The following is a 7,623-nucleotide window of genomic DNA, read 5'->3' as shown; positions in this document are numbered from 1 at the left end:
TTTCAACACTGCATAGCCCCTCGTACTTTCTACTTTCTAGGGTTATTCACTAAAACAGATATAGAGATCAGATTTGAGTGGACCTGGATACAAGAGAGCCACTAGTGTATCTTTGGAGATGTTAAAGATGAAGTCCCTGTGGGATGTTCAATAAGCCATGAGACATACCAATCTGGAGCACACATATAGAGAGTTGTCCATATATAAGTGATCATTGAAGCCATAGGTTTAAATCAGAGGTCTTGCCTTTAACTAATGATCTTCACCTTGTTTTAATAAAACTGTATTCATATTTTTATAAAGTTTTATTAAAACACAGCAAAAATCATTGTTTCACCTATCATCTATACCTGTTTTCTTGCTACAACGGCATGATTGAGTAGCAGCAGCAGAGACTGTACGGCCTGCTGTACAGCTTAGATAAAGTTATCTAGAGAAAGAGAATATAGTGCAAAAAGAGAATTTGACTACCATGGTTAAAGGCAAGATATACAAGAAAGTACTTGGAAAGGGAGACTAAGGAGGACAACCAAAGACATAGAAAAGACAAAAGGGAGTGACAAGGAGAGAGGGAGAGAGGAAATAACATTAAAGAACGCAAGGGAAGAGTGTTACAAGAAGAGTGGCCTACTATGTTAAAAACTGCTCAATGCCCAAGATGATTGGAAAGTGTCCATTGGGCTTTATACCATGGAGATTATTGGTAAATTTGGGGGTATTTCAGTGCAGTATTGGAGCTATATGCTAGATTGGAGTGGGTAAGGAAGAAAAGTAAGTAAGAAAGGGGCATCATGTATAAGCAACTCCATACAGAGGTGGGGCTCTACAGCAGAGGAGAAAGAAAATCAGTAGGTGAAGAGATGAGGGAAAAATTGATATTCAGTTGAATCAGAAGAGTTTGGTTCCTAAACCTAAAACTGAGCTGATTACATAACAATATTTTAGTCAACAATGAACCACATATACATAGTAGTCCCATGAGATTATATCAAAGCCAAAAAATTCTTATCACTTAATGACATCATAGCTGTTGTAATATTGTAGTGCAATGGATTCTTCATGTGTTTGCAGCAATGCCTATGTAAACAAACCTGTTGTGCTGCCAATTATATAAAAGCATAACACATGTAATTATCTACAGTACATAATATTTGATAATGACAATAAACAACTGTTACTGCTTTATGTATTTCCTATATTATACATTCTATCATTATTTTAGAGTATATTCTTTCTATTTATTAAAAAAATTTGTCGTAAACAATGTACTCTCTTACACAGGCAGCAGCTTTATATATCTCATATTTAGGCCAATATGGCAGAGTAGGTAAATGCTGTACTCACCTCCTCCAATTACCACATCAAAATTACAACTAAATTACAAAACACCGTCATTGAGAACCGCATGAAGCCTAGCTGAACAGAAATCCTGTAACTAAGGATATGCAGAAGAAGCTACATTGAGTCTGGTAGGAGGCATAGAGATTGAACAGGCAGGCCCCACACTCACAGCACTGCAGTTAAGAAATGGAATAAATAACCCAGGTTTGGAGGCCCCCTGAGAAGAGAAGGGTCCCAGTCTCACAACACACTCCTCAGCCCAAAGTTCCAGTGTCAAGGAGAGAAGTCCTCATAACATCTGGCTATGGAAAACAGCAGAGATTGTGACTGAGTGAGATGGAAGTCTGCCAGAGTCCCAGGAAGTGCTCTTAAATGTCCTGAATAAGGACCTAGTCACTAACAGATTCACTTGCTCTGAGCTTCAGTGCTAAGGCAGAAGCGCAAAAAGTCCAGAGACATATGAGAAACTGAATTGACTAGCTTCAGGGCAAGGCTGGAGGACAAGGTTCAGGGCAGCCCACTCCAGAGATGGAATTACTGGCAGATGCTATTATTCTATTGTTGAGCCCTCCCCACTCAGCTATCAGGCAGAGGCAGGTGCCAAGTCTGAACTCTCCATTAAGTTGGCTAACACTGTTTTCCCCGCCCTTGTGATTTCCTGAAGCCCTGCCCCACCCAACTCAAGCACCAGTCCTCTTCTAGTGTCTGGTCCACACAAATGTCCTGTCTTTACTCATGCTGTAAACTTTCAAAAAGTCTCTCAAAGTTTCAAAAACCCCAAACAAGCAGTATCTGGCCTTGGAATACCCTGTCTCCTTTACTAAAGAGCCCCAAGCCAAGACTGGTGGCAGCCAGTCACAGATTGCAGCTTAGCTTTTTCCAGGTTCCTCTGAACCCAGCCACCAGTGGCAACCATCTGAGATCACTTTGCAGCTCCTACAAGGTGGCTTTGGGAAGAGGCAGACTTTAGTCTACAACAAAGCCCAACAAGAGGCCCCGGAAACAACACACTTGGTGGACAGCCTCAGACCGGACAAGAGCATCATCCAACCACTTCCACAAACAACACACTCAAAGAGCAGACTCAATAGGCACCAGAGCCCTGTTAATGTGAATCCTGTTTCATGTGGTCAATTCCTGCATAAGAGCTTGTCCACTGTAGTCACAGTCATTCTTCATAGCCAGTCAGCCTGAGTGTCAATCCCTCCCACTCACATGCTAACAGCAATCAAGGCTCAACTACAACAGGAGGGCACACACAGCCCATACAAGGGACACATCTAGAATACCAGGCTCGAAGGCCAAGGAAAGTGTGCCACTGTGCCTCATAGGACACCTATTACTTAAGGCCACTCTACCAAAATCAGAAAAAATAGCAGCTCTACCTAATACATAGAAACAAACATAGAGTGGCCGCCAAAGTGAGGAGACAAAGAAACATGTCCCAAATGTAATAACAGGATAAAACTCCAGAAAAACAATCTTAGTGTCAGCAACTAAATCTACAATAAATAAATAGACATTGAAGGGAGTTCATAATCTAAAGGGCTTTAGAGCCCCTGGAGATTATGACAACGGCTGAACAATGACTGTACACAAACTGACTAGGTCATTAAAGGAGTACTGATGTTATTTAGTGCCATATTCTTAATAATAAGAGACATGTATTAACCAGTGATACAAATAACAATGTGGAATATTGGAATGTATTTAAGACATGTAAAGTTGAGAACTGGGCAAAGTAGATTTTAAAGATGAAATTAAGAAGATTTAAGATGGTATGTATGCCAAACTGGCTCTTAGTAGACTTAAAAACAGAGATTGTTGACTATTACTTTGGATGAGAGTGACTATTTTGCTGGTTGCTTTTCTGAAAAAGATGCTGGCTTCAGCAATCCTAATGGGTCAGATCCAAAACTAAACTTAGGAGGACTTTTACTCCAGGCACTCCTGCAATATTGGCCTAGAACACATGTAAATCCAATGGATGAGGAAGAAAATGAAGTAAACCATGTAAATGCAGAACAGAAGAACCAAGTACAGAAGGGACATGGATATTTTCAAGTGCCCCACACACCACTGTAATCTTTGGTGAAGCTGGAAGTAGCACACTTTTCAGGCTATTCTGCCTAGATTCCAGAAGTGAGACTGAGTCAATACTTCTTAATGATATGATGCCACAGTGGGTAATTGACATCACTGTGGATGATAAATTCCTAGAAGTGGAATTGCTGGACCAAAGGGGAAAAATGCCCAAATTCAACAAAATTTCTTCCTACCTCCAAACTCATGCATCTTTAGAAGCAAAAACCTTAAAAAAGGACTTTCTGCTAGTGACATGCTCCAGGTCTGGAAAGTAATGGAACATGGTTATGAGAAATTTATTAATTTGGATAATAAGTCTCAAACCACTACCTCTTCTAACAGTGAAAAACCAGACTGAAAAAACAAGAGGATATCTCTATGCTGGCAGAAGAGAAAGTTAAACTTCTATACTGGGACCAGGTTTTAGATCCAATTATGGACCTTTGAAGTAAAACACTGTATAAGGAAGAATGGTGGTGACCTCACCCTCATTACTAACAAAAGTCTACATGAAGGGTGTGCAAAGCCTCCTGGGTATTGATTTACTGTCCTTCTTTTATGGCCCCAAGAGTAGTCCTAGGAAGCCCACTGAGCACCAGTGGGACCAAGACTTTTAACAACAGGTTTGGTATGGATCAATTCTCTTTCGATTGAAGTGACTAATCCAGATATAATATAGAAACCAGTCTCCCTGTGTAGATTAAGCTGTCCCAAGGGAGATAGAGTGCAAGTGCAGAAGAGCCCCCAGCAGACTATGTCTTGTGAAATGTACAGAGACTGATAAGAGGCCAGCATGGACTTGGCTTCCTCCTTTTATTTCAAAGGACTTTATCTTTGTTAGCACTTGTTAGAGACACATTGGTAGGGCCACATCTGTCACTGTGTTTCAACTTCAAACTCACATGCTCTGTAGTTTTTCTAAGAGAGTACATTCCGTTCATGCAGTACCTATAGAGGTTTTTTTTTTCTTTCAATAAATTGTTTTCACCATTTAAGAGTTATTTTTAATAGAAATGTGTTACACAATTTGAGAGCCAGACCATTTAACAATAAATGATTATTGTTGGGCTTGTTTTTTTTTTTTAAAAAAAGAAAAGATTAAAAAAATACAAGTTTAATACAAGATAAAGTCGAAGAAATCTATGAGATATAGAACATAAAGAGAATATACAATAAATATTTATCCAGTAGCTCTCATTCTAGGCATTATTCCAGATAGTAGAAATAAAAAGTGAAAAAACTGACAAAAATCTCTCCACTCATAGTACTTACTTTCTATACAAGGAAATGAAATATATAAGAAAAAAAGTTCAATGCCAGGTGACCAAACTTTCAAGAAAAATGAGTTCCAGGAAAAGAAAACAGGGAAAATAATGGAAGTGGATCAACACTATCAAAAATAATAAACCAAAAATGGGATTCCTAAAAGATTTTAGATCTACACATTAAATTAAAATCAAAGAAAAAATTAGAATTCTCAAGTTATAATGAATGTTAAATTAATACATACAATATTATGGAAAAAATTATTTTTAACATAGATACCTATAACCAAGTAACCAAATTTATTATGAAAACGGAATATATTTTTAGATACTCAAGAACTCGAAATATTTAATTACCACTAACATTTCCATTTGTTGCTATTGGAGATAACAAAGAGAAGAAATTCAAAAATCAGAGAGATTTTTTGGGGGGATAATTTTTATTTTTCAATTACAATTGGCATAAAATATTATATTAGTTTTAAGTGTACAACATAGTAAATAGATATTTATATAACTTGTAAAGTGATCATCCCATAAATCTAGTATCCATCTGACACTGTACATAGTTATTACAATATTATTGACTATACCCTCCATGCTATACTTTACATCCCTGTGATGACTTTGTAACTACTAAGTTTTAATTCTCTATCCCTTCCCCCTTTTCACCCATTTTCCTAACCTCCCTTCCATCTGGCAACCATCAAAATGTTCTCTATATCTATGAATCTGTTTCCATTTTGTTTATTTATTCTGTTCTTTAGATTCCACACATAAGCGAAATCATATGGCAGCTTTCTTTCACTGCCTGACTTACTCCACTCAGTGCAATACCTTCTAGGTTCATTCATGTTGTTGCAGAGGGTAAAAAGTCATTCTTTTTTATGGCTGAGTATATTCCATTGTGTATACACACCACCTTTTCTTTATCCTTTTAACCACTGATGGACAGCCAGGTTGCCTCCATATTTTGACTATTGGAAATAATGCTGCAGTGAACATGTAGATTTACATGTCCCTTTGAAGTAGTATTTTGGGTTTCTTTGGATAAATACTCTGAAGTGGGATTACTGAGTCCTCCTTTGTCTCTTGATATAATCTTTATTTTAAAGTCTATTTTGTCTGGCATAAGTATTACTACCCCAGCTTTTTATTCGTTTGCTTCCACTTTCATGAAATGTCTTTTCCCATCTCTTTGCTTTTAGTCTGTATATGTCTTTTGATCTGAAGTGAGTCTCTTGTAGGCAGCATATGTAAGAGTCTTGTTTGCTTATCCATTCAGCTACCCTATGTCTTTTCATTAGAGCACTTAATCCATTAACATCTAAAGTAATTGTTGATAGATAAGTAGTTATTGCCATTTTATTATTTATTAACTTCTTCTTTTTCTTAGAAAAGTCCTTCTAACATTTTTTGTAATATTGGTTTGGTGGTAATGAACTCTTTCAGCTTTTTATTGTCTGGGAGGCTCTTTATCTGCCCTTCAATTCTAAATCATAGCTGTGCAGGGTAGAGCTATCTTGGATGTAGGTCCTTGTTTTTCATCATTTTGAATATTTCCTGCCAATCCCTTCTGGCCTGCAAAGTTTCTGTTAAGAAATCAGCTGATAGTCTCATTGTAGGTAACTAACTGATTTTCTCTTGCTGTTTTTAAGATTTTCTTTTTGTCTTTAACCTTTGGGCGTGTTGTCCTCAGATATGATTTTGAGTGGTGTCTTGACTCAGTCCAAAGTCAGCTACAAGGCATCCCTGCCCTGGGGCCTCCTGGGAGGAGTCCCACCATAGGCCAAGTTCAGCCACAGCCTGTGCCCTGTTCAAGGTGACCTGGCATGAACCACTAAGCAATTCACAGATGGTCACCACCCATGCTGTGCTTGGAGGTTCCTGGAGAGGCCAAGGTGCAAACCAAGGCTTGCTGCCACTAGTGCCGGGCTTAGGGCTGCTCAGCATGAGGTACCGGGCATGCAGAGGCCAGATTCTACTTGTGTGGCATTTGTAATCTTTTGAGAGATTTTAGGAAAGTCCATATCATGAGCCAACACAGGTTTGTATGAAAAAAACACTGGAAGCAACTTGGTTGGGCCTGCAAGTTGCATAGGGCAGTGTCTCAGAGAATCACCAGGGAAGAGACATCAGTGTTACCCAAGCTGATGGAGATTCAGATAAGGCAGCCTCCTGTGTCTGCGTGCTGGATGTGGGGAGGGCACATCAAAGGAACAGTGGTTTCCACCAGCACTTCTGTCTAGGAGAATGCTGCCCTTCCAGCCCTCATTCTAAAGCCAGACAATTCGATTCTTCCCCATACATCCTTGGCACCCTTTCAGCCACTGCCCCAAAGCCTGAGCTTAGAACTAGTGAATCTATCAGTGGGTAAGTTCATGTGTGGGACCCCTGAAGTCCCCAACCCCATTCAGCCGCTATCTCTGCTGATTTTCACATCCAGATTTTGGGGAGATTTCTCTTCCTAGTACTAGAACCCTAGGCTCAGCAGCTGGGCATGGGGCCTGAACCACTTGTTCCTCCAAGGGGACCTCTTCAGTCAAGAAATCCTTCCCAATTTTCAACTACTACACCCAGTCAGGACCAGCCCATTCCATGTCTCCACCATTTCTACCGGTTTCGAGGTGGCACCTTCTGTATGTCCTTAGTTGTAGAACTTCTCTTCAGCTAAACTTTAGGTGATTTTCAACAATTATTGTTCTAGAGTTTAGTTGTAATTTTGATGTCATTATAAGAGGAGGGAATAAACAATGCCACCTTGACCAACCTCCAAAATTATGAATCAAGAAAAAGTTCAAGGCTGATAGTAGTATGGAAAAGCTGAATAACACCCAGTCTAAATTGTAGCATGAGGGTGAAGGACCCCAGGAATGTAACTGTTAATGATAGACTTTGAATGCGATCCATAGAATACAGCCATGAATTTCCA

The 7,623-nt window shown here is 39.2% G+C and overlaps 1 pseudogene; it reads left to right on the top strand.

Moving 5' to 3' along the window:
* Nucleotides 1–690: 690 nt before the first annotated feature.
* Nucleotides 691–3,939, top strand: LOC107518181 (annotated as a pseudogene).
* The last annotated feature ends 3,684 nt before the right edge of the window (nucleotides 3,940–7,623 follow it).

The sequence above is a fragment of the Rousettus aegyptiacus genome, unplaced genomic scaffold (genome assembly GCF_014176215.1).
Source record: "Rousettus aegyptiacus isolate mRouAeg1 unplaced genomic scaffold, mRouAeg1.p scaffold_m13_p_10, whole genome shotgun sequence".
NCBI lineage: Eukaryota > Metazoa > Chordata > Mammalia > Chiroptera > Pteropodidae > Rousettus > Rousettus aegyptiacus.
The sequence above is the reverse complement of the archived record's forward strand: the minus strand, read 5'-3'. Positions and strand labels throughout refer to the sequence as shown.